The sequence below is a fragment of the Salmo salar genome, chromosome ssa09 (genome assembly GCF_905237065.1).
Source record: "Salmo salar chromosome ssa09, Ssal_v3.1, whole genome shotgun sequence".
NCBI lineage: Eukaryota > Metazoa > Chordata > Actinopteri > Salmoniformes > Salmonidae > Salmo > Salmo salar.
Window position 1 is genome coordinate 104,444,117 of NC_059450.1, and position 21,654 is coordinate 104,465,770.

Sequence of the window (21,654 nt, forward strand, 5' to 3'; positions counted from 1 at the left end):
GATCCATATAGCTCACATAACCTTGGTTACATACGTATCCTTTGTTTTACATAACTCAATAATGATGACCAATACAGATTAAGATAGTTTTACATCACTTAATAATGATGACCAGTACAGATTAAACTGGTTTTACATCACTCAATAATGATGACCAATACAGATTAAACTGGTTTTTACATCACTCAATAATGATGACCAGTACAGATTAAACTGGTTTTACATCACTCAATAATGATGACCAATACAGATTAAACTGGTTTTACATCACTCAATAATGATGACCAATACAGATTAAACTGGTTTTACATCACTAAATAATGATGACCAATACAGATTAAACTGGTTTTACATCACTCAATAATGATGACCAATACAGATTAAACTGCAGTACCTGATGTCAATCCCACAGTGCATTGCTGCTGTTAATGCCTTCGTGAAGTAATGGTGACAAAGCTCCTTGGTTGCTAAGAGATGGCTGACTGACTGAGGAGGGGTCAGAGTCCAGCTGTAATTACAATGAACACTTTGACGAAGTCTGTTTCCCACCGAGCCACCAGTCTCTGAGAACCTCGTCTGACCAGGTAAACACTCACAACTATTATACATGTATTAACAGGTAAATACCGGTATGTGTTTTTACACACGTGGGGATTACGTACTGTATCTTGTTGGAGTGGCGGTGTTTGTAGGTTATAGGACTCTGTTGTGTTGATACAGTATCTGTTATCTAGTAGCTAGCGACGTAACCCTTGACGAGAGGGAAACATGGTTATGTATTGTGTGTGTGTGTGTGTGTGTGTGTGTGTGTGTGTGTGTGTGTGTGTGTGTGTGTGTGTGTGTGTGTGTGTGTGTGTGTGTGTGTGTGTGTGTGTGTAACAGACATGATGTTCGGCCGCCTGCTGCTTGCCTGTGTGTGTTTAACCCCGGTGGATCCAGTTCAGGTCAGGCTCTGCTAATATCATTCATACTAGATATATGACATGGATTAATATCATTCATACTAGTAATATGACCTGGATTAATATCATTCATACTAGATATATGACCTGGATTAATATCATTCATACTAGATATATGACCTGGATTAATATCATTCATACTAGATATATGACCTGGATTACTTTAATGTCTACTACATGTGCCATTATATAAGTGTTATTGAGTGATGTTCTATTAACTGATGTGACACTGACCTCTTTAACTACCCTGTTAACCTATAAACTGTTGTTTACCTCTCTCTCTTTTCTCTCGCTCTTCTCTCTCGCTCTTCTCTCTCTCTCTTCTCTCTCTCTCTTCTCTCTCTCTCTCTCCCTTCTCTCTCTCTCCCTTCTCTCTCGCTCCCTTCTCTCTCTCTCTTCTCTCTCTCTCCTCTCTCTCTCCTCTCTTCTCTCTCTCTCTCTCTCTCTCTCTCTCTCACTCTCTCTCTCTCACACTCTATTCCCCCTCTCTCTCTCTCTCTCTCTCTCTCTCTCTCTCTCTCTCTCTCTCTCTCTCTCTCTCCATCTCGCTCTCTCTCTCTTTCAGGCTACCTACAGACTTGTTCAGGTTGCAGAAGAAGCACATTTTGCAGAGACGTTTGACTCAGATCCTCTAGACAGGTGACGCGATCTGTTTAAATCTGTATTCTACATTCACCATATAGTAATGTCATGGTAGTAGTAGTTAGTAGTAGTATTGTCTTAGTAATAGTAGTTAGTAATAGTAATATCGTAGTAATAGTAGTTAGTAATGGTAATTCCTTAGTAACAGTAGTTGGTAATAGTAATATCTTGGTAATAGTAGTTAGTAATGGTAGATCCTTAGTAACATTAGTTTGTAATAGTAGTTAGTAATAGTAATATCTTAGTAATAGTAGTTAGTAATAGTAATATCTTGGTAATAGTAGTTAGTAATAGTAATGTCTTGGTAATAGTAGTTAGTAATAGTAATATCGTATTAATAGTAGTTAGTAATGGTCATTCCTTAGTAACATTAGTTTGTAATAGTAGTTAGTAATAGTAATATCTTAGTAATGTCTTAATAATAGTTGTTAGTAACAGTAATATCTTAGTAATAGTAATTAGTAATATCTTGGTAATAGTAGTTAGTAATAGTAATGTATTGGTAATAGTAGTTAGTAAAAGTAAAATCTTACTTATAGTAGTTACTAATAGTAATGTCTTGGTAATAGTAGTTAGTAATAATAATGTCTTGGTAATAGTAGTTAGTAATGGTAATGTCTTAGTAATAGTAGTTAGTAGTAGTAATGTCTTAGTAATAGTAGTTAGTAATAGTAATGTCTTGGTAATAGTAGTTAGTAATGGAATTGTCTTAGTAGTAGTTAGTATAATAATGTCTTAGTAATAGTAGTTAGTAATAGTAATGTCTAAGTAATAGTAGTTAGTAATAGTCAATTCTTGGTAATAGTAGTTAGTAATAATATTGTCTTGATAATAGTAGTTAGTAATGGTAATGTCTTGGTAATAGTAGTTAGTAATCGTCAAATCTTGGAAATAGTAGCTAGTAATGGTAATGTCTTAATAATAGTAATGTCTAAGTAATAGTTCAATCTTGGTAATATTAGTTAGTAATGGAATTGCCTTAATAATAGTAGTTAGTAATAATAATATCTTGGTAATAGTAGTTAGTAATATTAATCTCTTAGTAATAGCAGTTAGTAGTTGTAATGTCTTGGTAATAGTAGTTAGTAATAGTAATGTCTTAGTAATAGTAGTTAGTAATAGTAATGTCTTAGTAATAGTAGTTAGTAATAGTAATGTCTTAGTAATAGTAGTTAGTAATGGAATTGTCTTAATAATAGTAGCTAGTAATAGAATTGTCGTAATAATAGTAGTTAGTAATACTATTGTCTTAGTAATAGTAATATCTTAGTAATAGTAATGTCTTGTTAAAAGTAGTTAGTAATAGTAATGTCTTGGTAATAGTAGTTAGTAATGGAATTGTCTTAATAATAGTAGTTAGTAATAGAATTGTCGTAATAATAGTAGTTAGTAATACTATTGTCTTAGTAATAGTAATATCTTAGTAATAGTAATGTCTTGGTAATAGTAGTTAGTAATAGTAATGTCTTGGTAATAGTAGTTAGTAGTAGTAATGTCTTTGTAATAGTAGTTAGTAACAGTAATATCTTAGTAATAGTAATTAGTAATATCTTGGTAATACTAGTTAGTAATGGAATTGCCTTAATAATAGTAGTTAGTAATAATAATATCTTGGTAATAGTAGTTAGTAATAGTAATGTCTTAGTAATAGTAGTTAGCAATAGTAATGTCTTTGTAATAGCAGTTAGCAATAGTAGTCTTTGTAATAGCAGTTAGCAATAGTAATGTCTTTGTAATAGCAGTTAGTAATGGAATTGTCTTAATAATAGTAGTTAGTAATAATAATGTCCTAGTAATAGTAGTTAGTAATAGTAATGTCGTGGTAATAGTAGTTAGTAATGGAAGAGTCTTAGCAATTGTAGTTAGTAATGGTAACGTCTTAGTAATTGTAGTTAGTAATGGTAACGTCTTAGTAATTGTAGTTAGTAATGGTAACGTCTTAGTCATAGTAGTTAGTAATAGTAATATCTTAGTAATAGTAGTTACTAATAGTAATATCTTAGTAATAGTAGTTACTAATAGTAATATCTTAGTAATAGTAGTTACTAATAGTAATAGCAGTTAGTAATAGTAATGTCTTAATAATAGTAGTTAGTAATAATAATATCTTGGTAATAGTAGTTAGTAATAGTAATGTCTTAGTAATATTAGTAATGTCGTATCAGTAAGACAATGTGTCATGTGTTTTACAGGAGATGGGTCCAGTCCAAGGCTGTGAAAGCCACAAATGCTGAGGCTCTCAAATACGATGGTATGTAGACTACACTGTGACAGTTTGATGGTTGGCAGACTGACAGTACTGACAGTGCGATTGTAGGTAGAATGACAGTACTGACAGGACATTTACATTTACATTTAAGTCATTTAGCAGACGCTCTTATCCAGAGCGACTTACAAATTGGTGCATTCACCTTATAATATCCAGTGGAACAACCACTTTACAATAGTGCATCTAAATCTTTTAAGGGGGGGTTAGAAGGATTACTTTATCCTATCCCAGGTATTCCTTAAAGAGGTGGGGTTTCAGGTGTCTCCGGAAGGTGGTGATTGACTCCGCTGTCCTGGCGTCGTGAGGGAGCTTGTTCCACCATTGGGGTGCCAGAGCAGCGAACAGTTTTGACTGGGCTGAGCGGGAACTGTGCTTCCTCAGAGGTAGGGAGGCGAGCAGGCCAGAGGTGGATGAACGCAGTGCCCTTGTTTGGGTGTAGGGCCTGATCAGAGCCTGAAGGTACGGAGGTGCCGTTCCCCTCACAGCTCCGTAGGCAAGCACCATGGTCTTGTAGCGGATGCGAGCTTCGACTGGAAGCCAGTGGAGAGAGCGGAGGAGCGGGGTGACGTGAGAGAACTTGGGAAGGTTGAACACCAGACGGGCTGCGGCGTTCTGGATGAGTTGTAGGGGTTTAATGGCACAGGCAGGGAGCCTGTGGTTGGTAGATTACACTGTGATGGTGCAATGGTAGGTAGACTACACTGTGACAGTATAATGACAGGTAGACAGAGTACTGACAGTATGATGGGAGGTAGACAGAGTATTAACAGTATGATGGGAGGTAGACAGAGTACTGAAAGTATGATGGGAGGTAAACAGACTACTGACAGTATGATGGGAGGTAGACAGAGTACTGACAGTATGATGGGAGGTAGACTGAGAACTGACTGTAAGATGGGAGGTAGATTGATGGTACTGCCAGTACGATGGCAGGTTGACTGCGCTGTGGCATTATGATAGATAGACTACTCTGTCACAGTATGATGGTAGATAGACTAGGGCTCGCGAGTGGCGCAGTGGTCTAAGGCTCTGCATCTCAGTGTAAGAGGTGTCACTACAGTCCCTGGTTCAAATCCAGGCTGTATCACATCCATCCGTGATTGGGAGTCCCATAGGGCAGCACAGAATTGGCCAAGCGTCATCCAGGTTTGGCCGAGGTAGGCCATCATTGTAGATAACAATTTGTTCTTAACTGACTTGCCTAGTTAAATAAATATTAAATATTACACTGTGACAGAACGCTGGTAGGTAGACTGACAGTATGATGGTAGGTAGACTGACAGTATGATGGTAAATGGACTAACAGTATGATGATAGGTAGACTGACAGTATGATGGTAGGTAGACTGACAATATGATGGTAGGTAGACTGACAGTGCTGACAGTATGATGGTAGGTAGACTGACAGTGCTGACAGTATGATGGTAGGTAGACTGACGGTAGGTAGACTGACAGTGCTGACAGTATGATGGTAGGTAGACTGACAGTGCTGACAGTATGATGGTAGGTAGACTGACAGTGCTGACAGTATGATGGTAGGTAGACTGACAGTACTGACAGTATGATGGTAGGTAGACTGACAGTATGATGGTAGGTACACCGACTGTGCTGACAGTTGATAGACAACAATAATTTTTTCACCTCTTCCACAGTGACTTTACGGAATTTAAAATTACAATCTTGTCTTTCATAATTTGGTCAGATATAGTTGGATGTGTAGTGTAAGCGTTTGTTGCTGGCATGTCATCCCTAGGTTTGCTTCTCTTGCCAATGAAAAAGTAATTAAAGTAGTTTATATCAGTGGGTTTTGTGATGAATGAGCCATCTGATTCAATGAATGATGGAGCTGAGTTTGCCTTTTTCCCCAATATTTAATTGAACCTGTTTAGGATAGGGGGCAGTATTTTCACGGCCGGATAAAAAACATACCTGATTTAATCTGGTTATTACTCCTGCCCAGGAACTAGAATATGCATATAATTATTTGATTTGGATAGAAAACACCCTAAAGTTTCTAAAACTGTTTGAATGGTGTCTGTGAGTATAACAGAACTCATATGGCAGGCCAAAACCTGAGAAGATTCTATATGGGAAGTGCCCTGTCTGACCATTTCTTGGCCTTCTGTAGCCTCTTTATCGAAAATACAGGATCTCTGCTGTAACGTGACATTTTCTAAGGCTCCCATAGGCTCTCAGAAGGCGCCAGAACGTGGAATGATAACTCTGCAGTCCCTGGGCGAAAAACAGTAGGGGTTTTGGAAAGTGGTCGTTCTGAGAACAATGACACAGGTCCGCGCGTGCATGTGACGACTCCATTTTCTACTATCAGTGTTTGAACGGATACAACGTCTCCCGGTTGGAATATTATCGCTATTTTACGAGAAAAATCACATAAAAATTGTTTTTAACCTCTATGGGACCGGGGAGACGAATTCGTCCCACCTACGTAACAGCCACTGCCAGCCTGTGGCGCGATTTTCAAAATCTTAAAAATCCTATTACTTCAATTTCTCAAACATATGACTATTTTACAGCCATTTAAAGATAAGACTCTCGTTAATCTAACCACACTGTCCGATTTCAAAAAGGCTTTACAACGAAAGCAAAACATTAGATTATGTCAGCAGAGTACCAAGCCAGAAATAATCAGACACCCATTTTTCAAGCCAGCATATAATGTCACCAAAACCCAGAAGACAGCTAAATGCAGCACTCACCTTTGATGATCTTCATCAGATGACAACCCTAGGACATTATGTTATACAATACATGCATGTTTTGTTCAATCAAGTTCATATTTATATCAAAAACAGCTTTTTACATTAGCATGTGACGTTCAGAACTAGCATACCCCCGCAAACTTCCGGGAATTCGCTAACATTTTACTAAATTACTCACGATAAACGTTCACAAAAAGCATAACAATTATTTTAAGAATTATAGATACAGACCTCCTCTATGCACTCGATATGTCCGATTTTAAAATAGCTTTTTGGTGAAAGCACATTTTGCAATATTCTAAGTACATAGCCCAGGCATCACGGGCTCGCTTATTTAGACACCCGGCAAGTTTAGCACTCACCATAATCATATTTACTATTATAAAAATGTCATTACCTTTTGTTGTCTTCGTCAGAATGCACACCCAGGACAGCTACTTCAATAACAAATGTTGGTTTGGTCCAAAATAATCCATCGTTATATCCGAATAGCGCCCGTTTTGTTCGTGCGTTCCAGACACTATCCGAAATAGTAAAGAAGTGTCACGCGCTTGGCGCAATTCCTGACAATAAAATTCAAAGTATTCCATTGCCGTACGTCGAAGCATGTCAACCGCTGTTTAAAATCAATTTTTACGTCATTTTTCTCGTAGAAAAGCGATAATATTCCGACAGGGAATCTCCTTTTGGCAAACAGAGGAAAAAATCCCAAAGGCGGGGGCGGTCGGGGTCACGCGCATAAGCTAGTGTCTCTTGATGGGCCACTTGAGAAAGGCGATAATGTGTTTCAGCCTGGGGCTGGAATGACGACATTCTGTTTTTTCCCGGGCTCTGAGAGCCTATGGAAGACGTGGGAAGTGTCACGTTAGAGCAGAGATCCTTAGTAAATGATAGAGATGGCAAAGAAGTTCCAGAAATGGTCAGACAGGCCACTTCCTGTAAAGGAATCTCTCAGGTTTTGACCTGCCATTTGAGTTCTGTTATACTCACAGACACCATTCAAACAGTTTTAGAAAATTTAGGGTGTTTTCTATCCATATGTAATAAGTATATGCATATTCTAGTTACTGAGTAGGAGTGGTAACCAGATTAAATCGGGTATGTTTTTTTATCCAGCCGTGTCAATGCTGCCCCCTAGCCCTAACAGGTTAAACAGCGTTTGACATGCTTCGAAGTATGCTAATGGAATATTTTGAAATGTTTTGTCACGATATGCGCCGGCGCATCACCCTTCGGATAGTGTCTTGAACGCAAGAACAAAACGCAGCTATTTGGATATAACTGTGGATTATTTGGAACCAAAACAACATTGGATGTTGAAGTAGAAGTCCTGGGAGTGCATTCTGACGAAGAACAGCAAAGGTAATACAATTTTTCTTATAGTAAATCTGAGTTTGGTGAGTGCCAAACTTGGTGGGTGTCAAAATAGCTAGCCATGATGGCCGGGCTTACTCAGAATATTGCAAAATGTGCTTTCACCGAAAAGCTATTTTAAAATCGGACACCGCGATTGCATAAAGGAGTTCTGTATCTATAATTCTTAAAATAATTGTTATGTTTTTTGTGAACGTTTATCGTGAGTAATTTAGTAAATTCACCGGAAGTTTTCGGTGGGGATGCTAGTTCTGAACAAAACATGCTAATGTAAAAAGCTTGGTGGTCTAAAGCAGCTTCCCACAAGTATGGACTTTAGGTGAGGCAGATGAACCTGTAGTAAGCAAGTTATGGACTTCATGGATCTTGTTTCTCAGGCTGCGTATGTTAGTATGGGCTATTTTTAGCACTTTTCTCAGTAGGTAGACTGACAGTACTTACATTACAATGGACGGTAGACTACACTGTGACAATACGATGGTTGGTAGATAGACAGTACTTACATTACAATGGAAGGTAGACTGACAGTACTTACATTACAATGGAAGGTAGACTACACTGTGACAGTATGATGGTAGACAGAGTACTTAAATTACAATGTTAGGTAGACTAGAATGTGACAGTATGATGGTAGGTAGACTACACTGTGACAGTATGATGGTAGGTAGACTGACAGTACTTACACTACGATGGAAGGTAGACTACACAGTGACAGTACAATGATAGGTAGACTACACTGTGATAGCATGATGGTAGGAAGACTGACAGTATGATGGTATGTAAAATGAAAATACTGATAGTATGATGGTAGGTAGACTACAATGTGACAGTACGACGGTAGGTAGACTGATATTACTGACAGTATGATTGAAAGGTAGACTACAAATTGACAGGATGATGGTAGGTAGAAAGACAGTACTTACAGTATGATGGTAGGTAGACTGACAGTACTGATGGTACCATGGTAGGTAGACCACATTGTGACAGTATGATGGTAGGTAGACTACACTGTGACAGTATGATGGTAGGTAGACTGACAGTACTGACAGTACAATGGTAGGTAGACTGACAGTACTGACAGTATGATGGTAGGTAGACTACACTGTGACAGTATGATGGTAGGTAGACTGACAGTACTGACAATTTGATGGTAGGTAGACTACACTGTGACAGTATGGCGGTAGGTAGACTGACAGTACTGACAGTATGATGGTAGGTAGACTGACATTATGTAAAGTATGAAGGCAGGTAGAATGACAGTACTGACATGATTGCAGGTAGACTACATTGTGATAGTATGATGGTAGGTAGACTGGCAGTACTGACAGTATGATGGCAGGTAGACTGGCAGTACTGACAGTATGATGGCAGGTAGACTGACAGTACGATGGTAGGTAGACTGACAGTACTGACAATATGATGGTAGGTAGACTGATAGTACTTACAATATGATGGGAGGTATACTGACAGAACTGACAGTATGATGGTAGGCAGATTATACTGTGACAGTACCATGTGGTTGGTAGACTGACAGTATGACAGCATGATGCTAGGTAAACTACATTATGACAGTACAATGGTAGGTACACTGACAGTGCTGAAAGTATCATGGCAGGTAGACTGGAGGTACGATGGTATGTAGACTACACTGTGACAGCATGATGGCAGGTAGACTGACAGTACTGACAGTATGATGGTAGGTAGACTGACATTATGTAAAGTATGAAGGCAGGTAGAATGACAGTACTGACATGATTGCAGGTAGACTACATTGTGATAGTATGATGGTAGGTAGACTGGCAGTACTGACAGTATGATGGCAGGTAGACTGGCAGTACTGACAGTATGATGGCAGGTAGACTGACAGTACGATGGTAGGTAGACTGACAGTACTGACAATATGATGGTAGGTAGACTGATAGTACTTACAATATGATGGGAGGTATACTGACAGAACTGACAGTATGATGGTAGGCAGATTATACTGTGACAGTACCATGTGGTTGGTAGACTGACAGTATGACAGCATGATGCTAGGTAAACTACATTATGACAGTACAATGGTAGGTACACTGACAGTGCTGAAAGTATCATGGCAGGTAGACTGGAGGTACGATGGTATGTAGACTACACTGTGACAGCATGATGGCAGGTAGACTGACAGTACTGACAGTATGATGGCAGGTAGACTGACAGTATGATGGCAGGTAGACTGACAGTACTGACAGTATGATGGTAGGTAGACTGACAGTATGATGGCAGGTAGACTGACAGTACTGACATTATGATGATAGGTAGACTGACAGTATGATTGCAGGTAGACTACATTGTGACAGTATGATGGCAGGTAGACTGACAGTACTGACAGAATGATGGTAGGTAGACTGACAGTACTGACAGTACAATGGTAGCTAGACTACACTGTGACCATATGATGGCAGGTAGACTGACAGTACTGACAGTATGATGGTAGGTAGACTGACAGTACTGACATTATGATGGTAGTTAGACTACACCAGGAGCTGTCACCGACGTTAAGTGTACAATTTCAGGGGTTAAAGGTCATCTGTGTGTTTTCCTACAGGGCAGTAGAGTATCCAGAGGTTAGCATTAGAGCCAGGGGTTAAAGGTCATCGGTGTGTTTTCCTACAGGGCAGTAGAGTAGCCAGAGGTTAGCATTAGAGCCAGGGGTTAAAGGTCATCAGTGTGTTTTCCTACAGGTCAGTAGAGTATCCAGAGGTTAGAGCCAGGGGTTAAAGGTCATCGGTGTGTTTTCCTACAAGGCAGTAGAGTATCCAGAGTTTAGCGTTAGAGCCAGGGGTTAAAGGTGTGTTTCCTCCAGGCCAATGGGTGGTGGAAGAGCCAGCGGCTGCAATGTATCCTGGGAACCGAGCACTGGTGATGAAGTCATCAGGACGACACCATGCCATCGCTGCCTACCTACACACACCCTTCAGCTTCATACACACACCGCTCTGCCTGCAGTGAGTACACACACCCTTCACCATCATACACACACCGCTCTGCCTGCAGTGAGTACACACACACATATGTACGCAAGAAACGCCCATATCAGTTGAGCCTTTATCAAACTACTTACTACAGTGTGAATGTGTACAGGTATGAGGTGAGGTTCGGGAGAGATGTAGAGTGCAGTGGAGCCTACATCAAACTCCTGACTCAGACCCATCTGCTACGACTGGTGAGTCAACTGCTGCTCAACATCTGGTCCGCCTCTAGCTCTAACGATGCTGCTCAACATCTGGTCCTCCTCTAGCTCTAACGATGCTGCTCAACATCTGGTCCTCCTCTAGCTCTAACGATGCTGCTCAACATCTGGTCCTCCTCTAGCTCTAACGATGCTGCTTGTTTTATATGGAGGCAGTTGTATGATGTTGTGTTCGTGCATGTGTCAAAGTGTGTGTGTGTGTGTGTGTGTGTGTAGAGCCAGTTCAGTGAGTCCACTCCGTACTCGGTGATGTTTGGTCCTGATAAGTGCGGCACCAGCCATCGCCTCCATCTCATCGTCAGGGTAACGGACTCTAGCAACGGCCGTAACCAAGAGATACACGCCCCCAACCCGCCGATGACCTGACGGTGTACTTCACCGACCAACAACCACACCTCTACACACTACGTTAGTATGCATCCTAACCACTAAACCCTACCTCTACACACTATGTTAGTATGCACCCTAACCACTAAACCCTACCTCTACACACTACATTAGTATGCACCCTAACCACTAAACCCTACCTTTGCACACTATGTTAGTATGCACCCTAACCACTAAACCCTACCTCTTCGTTAGTATGCACCCTAACCACTAAACCCTACCTCTGCGTTAGTATGCACCCTAACCACTAAATCCTACCTCTGCGTTAGTATGCACCCTAACCACTACACCCTACCTCTGCGTTAGTATGCAGCCTAACCACTAAACCCTACCTCTGCACACTACATTAGTATGCAGCCTAACCACTAAACCCTACCTCTACACACTACGTAAGTATGCACCCTAACCACTAAACCCTACCTCTGCGTTAGTATGCAGCCTAACCACTAAACCCTACCTCTACACACTATGTTAGTATGCACCCTAACGACTAAACCCTACCTCTGCGTTAGTATGCAGCCTAACCACTAAACCCTACCTTTACACACTATGTTAGTATGCACCCTAACCACTAAATACTACACCGTAAACCTCACATCTGTGTGTGAAACACATGGCTTTCCTATAGAAAGTTCCCTTCAGGATAGCCGCCACTCTATTCCATTTCCTGAATCTCCGGTGGAGAGAAGAGGGTTTTCTCCTGGAGCAGTTTAGTGTCCATGCTTTTTCTGAAGGCTCGCCACGAGTCTGCAATTGTTACCATTCATGTTGCGACAGTCGATGTTCATACCCGAGGAAATCTGTCCAGGTATCCCTGCCCACCTGATGAACTGGGGATGGGTCGTGAACGCTCCGCCCACCAGATGAACTGGGGATGGGTCGTTAACGCTCCGCCCACCAGATGAACTGGGGATGGGTCGTTAACGCTCCGCCCACCAGATGAACTGGGGATGGGTCGTGAACGCTCCGCCCACCAGATGAACTGGGGATGGGTCGTGAACGCTCCGCCCACCAGATGAACTGGGGATGGGTCGTTAACGCTCCGCCCACCAGATGAACTGGGGATGGGTCGTGAACGCTCCGCCCACCAGATGAACTGGGGATGGGTCGTGAACGCTCCGCCCACCAGATGAACTGGGGATGGGTCGTGAACGCTCCGCCCACCAGATGAACTGGGGATGGGTAGTGAACGCTCCGCCCACCAGATGGAACTGGGGATGGGTAGTGAACCATTGGCGAGGACGTTCTCACCTTTACTGTTAAGGCGAGGCTGCAAGTTCTACGCAAAATATATGATCCAGCACTCTGGTACCCTACGGACCATGACCCTTTGTGTTTTCTACATCAGTCAAATGTAATGGAGTCCATTGCCCATGTTGTGAATGGCTGATGGTTCATACAAGGATTTGTACATTGCTAGACATGACTGGCTTGTTGACCTGATAGCCAGCGAGGTAAGACAAGTGGTCTCACCAACAGCACACATGCACGAACATTGTTGTGTAAGGGGAAGCTGGTGTGATGTTGATGATGATGTGTTTTCCTGTGAGCCAAATACACCAGATATTGTTGTTGTGGGGGGAGGCGCTCATTGTGGAAGTGGGCTGCTCATTGGACGGCTACATGGAGAAGGCCTTGGCAGAGAATCTGCTTAAATACCAGCCCCTCATGGCATGATGGGACAGACTCGGGTGGAGGTGCAGGCAGGCTGGAACAGCCTCGGGTGGAGGTACAGGCAGACTGGAACAGCCTCGGGTGGAGGTGCAGGCAGACTGGAACAACCTCGGGTGGAGATGCAGGCAGACTGGAACAGCCTCGGGTGGAGGTGCAGGCAGGCTGGAACATTCTCGGGTGGAGGTGCAGGCAGGCTGGAACAGCATCGGGTGGAGGTACAGGCAGGCTGGAACAGCCTCGGGAGGGGCAGCCTCGGGTTGAGGTGCAGGCAGGCTGGAACAGCCTCGGGTGGAGGGTAGGTACTGCTCTGTTTCAGCTGTCGTGGGACTAGGGCAAAGCAGTTGGCTAGGTACTGCTCTGTTTCAGCTGTCGTGGGACTGGGGCAAAGCAGTTGGCTAGGTACTGCTCTGTTTCAGCTGTCGTGGGTTTAGAGCAAAGCAGTTGGCTAGGTGCTGCTCTGCTTGGAGGAGGTGCTTTCTGGACCCTTGAGGGACATGCATACAGGGACCTTTGATTGGTGGATTCAAATAAAGTATTTAACGTGTGTGTGTGTGTGTGTGTGTGTGTGTGTGTGTGCGCGTGTAGAATTGTATCAAGACAGCAGGTATGAGATTTTCATTGACCAATCGCTGATCAGTCAAGGCCGCCTGCTGACAGACGAAGTCCAGTACACAGAATCCCCTGACAGCCAACCAGAGTCCCCGGTGTCTGGGTTAGGGGCGGGGTCAGTCGCGGCGCTGGGTCTGGAACTGTGGTCATTGTCGGGGGAAGTTATGTTTGACAATTTTCTGTTGACTGATGACCTGAAGCTGGCTGAAAGATGGACACAGGACACCTGGGGACGGAAACAAGTACGTCTCTCTCTCTCTGTTTCACTCATCTCTCTCTCAATTTGTTTGTCTCTCTCTGTTTCACTCATCTTTCTCTCAATCTGTATGTCTCTCTTTGATACTCCACTCGGAAATAACTGTGTGTGTGTGTGTGTGTGTGTGTGTGTGTGTGTGTGTGTGTGTGTGTGTGCGGTGTCCGTATGGTGTGTGTGTGTGTTCTCCCAGCCCGGCCTGTTGGAGCGACTCCTGATAGCAACTAACTCTCGTCCCTGGCTCTGGGGGTCTACGTCTTCACGGTGGGATTACCCATCATCCTCTTCATCAGCTACATGTGGCCGGACAAGGTACACACACACACACACACACACACACACACACACACACACACACACACACACACACACACACACACACACACACACACACACACACACACACACACACACACACACACACACACACCTAATCCAATAGTACTTTATCTGTCAGAGATTCGGCCCCCTGACCAGGACTACTACTATAAGAAGTATGATGAACCACAGCCAGACAGACAACCAGAAAGAGACCAGCCAGACAGACAACCAGCGAGCGACCAGCCAGACAGACAACCAGAGAGAGACCATCCAGACAGACCAACCAGCCTCTCAGACTATGGTGAGATACACAAACACACACCCACACACTGTATGTGCAGGAACACTCATTACACGTTTAAGATGTGCTGTATGTGTGTGTAGGTGCGGTGAGCAGAGAGGGGGCCAGGAGGAGAGAAACTCGGAAGGTTCAGAGGAAGTCCGACCTGGAGGTTGAGGTGAAGACATGACCTTTAACTTCTCACCTTTATGTGTTAGATGTCTTTCTACAGACATCACTTATGTGTCTTTGTGTTTGTCTACAGAATGAGAGACATTCCCTAACCAGCCTGAAGACTAACCGACCCTAACCAGCCTGAGGACTAACCAACCCTAACCAGCCTGAGGACTAACCGACCCTAACCAGCCTGAGGACTAACCGACCCTAACCAGCCTGAGGACAACTAGAGCTGTGGCGGGCACGACATTTCATCAGCCAGTGATTGTCAAGTAAATAACTGTCGTTCTCACGGTTATTGCCCCTGATACAGACCTTTGGAACATCTACATTTTAAAAAGTATAATAAATCCATGTAATATAGCCTACACCATCAAAAATAAATCCATTATTTATTTTAGACAGGTCTAAAGAAACATGATTTGAAGAAAATGTGGTCTATTTCTGAAGAACAGAATAGCATACTCTGAGCTGTCCTTATGTTAGGTCCTGATGTGGCTAGGCCATATGGCTGTGGGCAACACTAGTTCATTTAGCAGGTCCTGATGTGGCTGTGCCATATGGCTGTGGGCTACACTAGTTCATTTAGCAGGTCCTGATGTGCCTGTGCCATATGGCTGTGGGCTACACTAGTTCATTTAGCAGACAAGATTTGCTTAGAATTCCATGTTAATATTATATATTATTCTATAGTATGAAGAATACAGTGGAACAGAATAAAAAGGATATTTTCTCCAAACGATTTGATGAAGTGCAGCTATTCTGTGTTGAGCGGTTAACAAAGAAATAGGTCCTCCTATATGCTTAATGTAGAGTTATTAATGTAACTTTAGTTGTTCTACAGACGTTGGGTTATGTTTAGATGTTTAATACATTGTAAGGCTGCATGATGAGACTCCAATGATGATTTGAAACAAGTTGCCTGAAAGGCCTGAGCTCTGCTCTGTTTTTTGAGGCTGTACACCAGGGGATCTTAAACTTTTTCAGCCTGGGACCCAAATGAGAAATTCTGTGTTTTCCTGGGACCCAAGCTCAGGAAAATGTGCAACTATACGTAAATATCGGAACATTTCATTGCCCTTATGCCTAAAAAAAAATGCTGCAATTTAGACAAAAACGAATATCAATGAAATACCCATAAATATATTTTCATGTCTATTTTTATTTCGTTTATTCTTACGTACCTGTCTAGGTTGGAACTGGTGCTGTTAAAATACAAGACAATTTAATTCTGAACTGGAATAAACAAATTGATCACATCACACAGATGTATAACAGAACAGACACAGGCTTTTTGGTAGTTCAACACTAAGTAACAGTACAGATGAACAATTCAGGCCTACTGCACATCCTACTGCACATCCTACTGCACATCCTACTGCACATCCTACTGTATAAATTACTGTTGATAGACAGTCTAGGTTGGAACTGTTGCTGTTAAAATACATATTTTTTTATTCTGAACTGGAATAAACTGATCACATCACACAGGTGTAGACCAGGAAACACACAGTCTTAATGAGAGGTGTGTGGCTGGTTGAAGATTTCAACAAGCATGTCTATTCTGGACTCAGTTTGAGCCAGTACAACACTGAGGTCATGCTCAGCAATGAGACTGTTTCTGTACTTCAGAACCCTGACTCACATGGGCATGTGGTGCCAAACTGGATCAGAACATCTACTGCTTTCTTAGTCAGGCAGGAAACCGCTTCCTGTTGTAGATGGACAACCCAGAACTGTGTGAGTGGGTTCTCAGTAAGGCAGGAGAACACTTCCTGTTGTAGATGAACAACCCAGAACTGTGTGTGTGTTCTCAGTCAGGCAGGAGACCACTTCCTGTTGTAGATGAACAACCCAGAACTCTGTGTGTTTGCCTCAAAAAGCATCTTGCTTCAATCAGTTTATTCCAGTACAGAATAAAAATGATTACTTGTAACAGCAACCGTTTCAATCTAGACTTATTTTCAACCATCATTTCTACAGTAAAATGTGCAGTAGGCCTGATAATTTTTCATCTTCATCTGTGTTGTTACTTAGGGTTGCACTTTCAAAAGCTAGTTAGCTTGCTTTGGCTAACGTTAGCTATTAGCTGTGTAACGTTACAAGGCCAGGGGATTGTTTTAAAGAGAACTCACATCTACTACTATGAGTTAGTTAGTACTCCCTTATTTATGCTTCTCATCACCTGTTATAAAATGACAACAATGCCTTGCTAGTTGACTTACTTTCCACTGTCGAAGCCCTGTTTCCTGAAGCCCTGTTTCCTGAAGCCCTGTTTCTTGAAGCCCTGTTTCCTGAAGCCCTGTTTCCTGAAGCCCTGTTTCCTGAAGCCCTGTTTCCTGAAGCCCTGTTTCCTGAAGCATTCTGCCCTGTTCTGAAAGAACAGTGTTTACCGTCATGTTGTGGATGTTTGGTCAGGACGTGTTGTTTTATTAATTTGTTGGTTTTGAGAGACTCATTACTGAGCACTTCCACACACAAAACACATTGTGGGCGCTCCTAGTTTTTTCTCAAAGTTTGTATGAAAGAGAAAAAGTAAATCACTGTATTTGCGTTTCATGCAGATTGAGCTCAGTCAGAACTTGTGGCTAGCATGAGTCCATTTCATGACAGTGGTGAGTGAAGGCTAGTGGGAATAACAAGTCAGTGGCTTGAACAACAGCGCTACAGCGTGTGGGATCGGTTTTCAAGAAAACTGCAGAAAAAAGATCCGGTAAACCGAGATGCACAAGGACATCTCCCTCCACAACCTCTCCCTCTCTGCAGCTGCCAAACTGAGCAGAGACCGCTGATAAGCAGCACTGAACCGAGAGCGCAGTTTTACTTGGCCAAATCAACTCAATACATTTACGTCCTGACCCACCATTAACAGGTCCGCGACCCATACTTTAAGAAATGCTGCTGAACACATTACATCAGTCACAATTTGACAAGCACTTGATTATACCAAGAATTTCAGGGTGGCATCCCCTTTGTGTGGCAGGAACCTTGTATCTAAAATGAGAAAAACATGTCTAGACTGTGGTTTCTCACTCTACTATCTTGGCCTTGAGCCTGTGTGACTATCAGCAGGTGCAGACAGTTCTCAGCCTGAGAAGTAAAGCAGTACATCTCCATTTACCCAGTACTTTTCCACCATTGAACATTGCAAGCATACAAAGGTTTTCAACCACTCCACAAATTTCTAGTTAACAAACTAATTTTGGCAAGTTGGTTAGGACATCTACTTTGTGCATGACACAAGTAATTTTTCCAACAATTGTTTACAGACTTATAATTAACTGTATCACAATTCCAGTGGGTCAGAAGTTACATACACTAAGTTGACTGTGCCTTTAAACAGCTCAGAAAATTCCAGAAAATGATGTCATGGCATTAGAAGCTTCTGATAGGCTAATTTACATAATTTGAGTCAATTGGAGGTGTACCTGTGGATGTATTTCAAGGCCTACCTTCAAACTCAGTGCCTCTTAGCTTGAAAAAAAAATTGTAGACCTCCACAAGTCTGGTTCATCCTTGGGAGCAATTTCCAAAAGCCTGAAGGTACCACATTCACCTATACAAACAATAGTACGTAAGTATAAACACCATAGGACCACACAGCCGTCATACCACTCAGGAAGGAGACGCAATCTGTCTCCTCGAGATGAACGTACTTTGGTGCTAAAAGTGCAAATCATTCCCAGAACAACAGCAAAGGACCTTGTGAAGATGCTGGAGGAAACAGGTACAAACGTATCTATATCCACAGTAAAACGAGTCCTATATCGACATAACCTGAAAGGCCGCTCAGCAAGGAAGAAGCCACTGCTCCAAAACCGACATAAAAAAGCCAGACTACGGTTTCCAACTGCACATGGGGACAAAGATCGTACAATTTGGAAAATGTCCTCTGGTCTGACGAAACAAAAATAGAATTGTTTGGCCATAATGACCATCGGTATGCTTGGAGGAAAAAAGGGGGAGGCTTGCAAGCCAAAGAACACCATCCCAACCGTGAAGCACGAGGGTGGCAGCATCATGTTGTGGGGGTGCTTTGCTGCAGGAGGGACTGGTGCACTTCACAAAATAGATGGCATCATGAGGAAAGAAAATGATGTGATATATTGAAGCAACATCTCAAGACATCAGTCAGAAAGTTAAATCTTGGTCGCAAATGGGTCTTCCAAATGGACAATGACCCCAAGCATACTTCCAAAGTTGTGGCAAAATGGCTTAAGGACAACAACGTCAAGGTATTGGAGTGGCCATCACAAAGCCCTGACCTCAATCCTATAGAACATTTGTGGGCAGAACTGAAAAACCGTGTGCGAGCAAGGAGGCATAAAAACCTGACTCAGTTACACCAGCTCTGTCAGGAGGAATGGGCCAAAATTCACCCTACTTATTGTGGGAAGCTTGTGGAAGGCTACCTGGAACATTTGACCCAAGTTAACCTGTTAGGGCTAGGGGGCAGTATTGACACGGCTGGATAAAAAAACATACCCGATTTAATCCTGCACCCACACTGACACAGTTGAGTTAGAATGAGGAAGCCATATACATAGAATTACTAGTTAATAGAGTTGGTGAAGCTACTCTGAAAGTATAGTTGACCAATTACTTCCTACTGGAAGAAGTTAAGATACACTAAAGCAAGCCTTAACCTGTTTAGGATAGGGGGCAGTATTGACACGGCTGGATAAAAAACATACCCGATTTAATCTGGTTACCACTCCTACCCAGTAACTAGAATATGCATATACTTATTACATATGGATAGAAAACACCCTAAATTTTCTAAAACTGTTTGAATGGTGTCTGTGAGTATAACAGAACTCAAATGGCAGGTCAAAACCTGAGAGATTCCTTTACAGGAAGTGGCCTGTCTGACCATTTCTTGAACTTCTTTTCCATCTCTATCATTTACTAAGGATCTCTGCTCTAACGTGACACTTCCCACGTCGTCCATAGGCGCTCAGAGCCCGGGAAAAAACAGAATGTCGTCATTCCAGCCCCAGGCTGAAACACATTATCGCCTTTCTCAAGTGGCCGATCAAGGGACACTGGGCTTAGGCGCGTGACCCGACCGCCCCGCCTTTGGGATTTTTTTCCTCTGTTTGCCGAAAAGGAGATTCCCTGTCGGAATATTATCGCTTTCTCACGAGAAAATGTCGTAAAATGGATTTTAAACAGCGGTTGACATGCTTCGAGTACGGTAATGGAATATTTAGAATTTTATTGTCACGAATTGCGCCATGCGCGCGACACTTCTTTACTATTTCGGACAGTGTCTGGAACGCACGAACAAAACGCCGCTATTCGGATATAACGATGGATTATTTTGGACCAAACCAACATTTGTTATTGAAGTAGCAGTCCTGGGTGTGCATTCTGACGAAGACAACAAAAGGTAATCAAACTTTTGTAATAGTAAATATGATTATGGTGAGTGCTAAACTTGCCGGGTGTCTAAATAGCGAGCCCGTGATGCCAGGGCTATGTACTTAGAATATTGCAAAATGTGCTTTCACCAAAAAGCTATTTCAGTGGGGTCACTCACTACTCATAAAGTACCCTGGGATCACTCACTACTCATAAAGCACCCTGGGGATCACTCACTACTCATAAAGCACCCTGGGATCACTCACTACTCATAAAGCACCCTGGGATCACTCACTACTCACTGCTCATAAAGCACCCTGGGATCACTCACTACTCACTACTCATAAAGCACCCTGGGATCACTCACTACTCATAAAGCACCCTGGGATCACTCACTGCTCATAAAGCACCCTGGGATCACTCACTACTCACTGCTCATAAAGCACCCTGGGATCACTCACTGCTCATAAAGCACCCTGGGGTCACTCACTATTAATAAAGCACCCTGGGGTCACTCACTATTCATAAAGCACCCTGGGGTCACTCACTACTCATAAAGTACCCTGGGATCACTCACTACTCACTGCTCATAAAGCACCCTGGGATCACTCACTACTCATAAAGCACCCTGGGATCACTCACTACCCATAAAGCACCCTGGGATCACTCACTACTCATAAAGCAAATGTAGAACTTTTATTAATCAAAAACATTAAATACAGTAAAACATGTGAACAATACCATGATATGATATATTGGCCATATTGCCAAGCCCTACGTAGAGTAGGAACACAGAGAGAGAATTATTACAGACAGCTAAATGTCTCTGTCTGGGTACAGATGCATGCTGGTCCAGTGGCTTAATCTGCTGGACTGACTGGGGGGGAGAATCTGGAGCTGGAGGTGGGTAAGGTTGGCGCAAAAGCCTGCACAGCCAGTATCTCTCCAGGAGCTGGGTTGGGTTGGCCATCCCGCCACAGCACGATGAGAGGACCATGGTCTGGACTGGAGAGCCGTATGGACGACTTCCTGAATTCCACTAGCACAATATCTTCAGGCTGCATATCCAACAATCACAAGTCTTTGGACAGATAAACACATTCTCTTGTTTAGGAACAGAAAGCAAGACAATCACAACGTTGTTAAATCTCCACTATCTGGATGCCTTGTTGTGTCACCATTCTGTCCAAAAGAGGATCCTCTCCTCCCTGCTGACTGGAAGACAAGAGGAGAGACAGGAGAGAAGAGTGATTTTTTCCCCCTGTGGGTCCGCTGTCTTGTCTTCTTTCTCTTGCTCCCTCGTCTTCCTCCCCCTCTCTTATTTCCTGATGCAGTTGGGCCAGCTGAGTCCTCGGCAGGCTGCAGACACAACTACATACAGGACCACCTGACGA

General features: G+C 42.7%; 1 protein-coding gene, 1 long non-coding RNA gene and 1 pseudogene across 2 annotated transcripts in view; 2 read left to right on the forward strand and 1 right to left on the reverse strand.

Moving 5' to 3' along the window:
- Window positions 1-471: 471 nt before the first annotated feature.
- LOC123724075 (calnexin-like) lies at window positions 472-11,608 on the forward strand (annotated as a pseudogene).
- Window positions 11,609-14,582: 2,974 nt separating this feature from the next.
- LOC123744698 (uncharacterized) lies at window positions 14,583-15,783 on the forward strand. Its single transcript, XR_006771100.1, has 3 exons — window positions 14,583-14,740; window positions 14,824-14,897; window positions 14,985-15,783. It is a non-coding gene; the product is annotated as an uncharacterized lncRNA (long non-coding RNA).
- Window positions 15,784-20,941: 5,158 nt separating this feature from the next.
- The window catches only part of LOC106586861 (vesicle-associated membrane protein 7-like), an 83,549-nt gene continuing 82,836 nt past the window's right edge, over window positions 20,942-21,654 (reverse strand). Inside the window, exon 10 of the mRNA XM_045686990.1 lies at window positions 20,942-21,647. The gene's annotated coding sequence lies outside the window, so the exon portion shown is untranslated. The remainder of the gene's footprint in view (window positions 21,648-21,654) is intronic.